The sequence below is a fragment of the Tenrec ecaudatus genome, chromosome 1, assembly GCF_050624435.1.
Source record: "Tenrec ecaudatus isolate mTenEca1 chromosome 1, mTenEca1.hap1, whole genome shotgun sequence".
Taxonomy (NCBI): domain Eukaryota; kingdom Metazoa; phylum Chordata; class Mammalia; order Afrosoricida; family Tenrecidae; genus Tenrec; species Tenrec ecaudatus.
In genome coordinates this window covers 86,325,217-86,325,747 of record NC_134530.1, presented here as the reverse complement: position 1 = coordinate 86,325,747, position 531 = coordinate 86,325,217, and positions in this window count along the sequence as shown.

The window sequence follows — 531 nt, the reverse complement described above, 5'->3', positions numbered from 1 at the left end:
TGGGGCTGGAGGAGGGGGGGGGGGTGGCGGGGGAGGCTGCAAGCAACATGGAGGGTGTTCTGAAGACAGCAGAGCCTGCTCAGAAGGGCGGGAACAGAACCAAGCAGCTCTGGAGAAGGATGCCAGGAACTGGACTCGGAGGCCACGAAATCCAAATCCAAACTCCACCCTTTTTCTCTTCCCAATGGAGCCCTATGCAGACCATTTATGTTCTCTAAGAAGCAAAGGAAATACTGGATATAAAGTGTTTATAAACCAAAGAATACACCATTAAAGTTGTTGCATTTGGCCTCTCAGTTCATTCAAAGTGGTGAACGATGTTTGAGAACTTAGAAACTGGACCACAAGACAGCCGGAGGCTGCAATCTTCCACAGCACTTTGTGGTCCCTCGGTGGTGCATGGTGAATGCACTATGGTACTCCGCACAAGGTTCGAAGTGCAAGGTTTGAGTCCTCCCAGGAGCATTTCAGAAGACAGGCTGGGGGCGTATTTCCTTAAAGGTGAGCTTGGTAACTGGCTTTGGTTTTCAC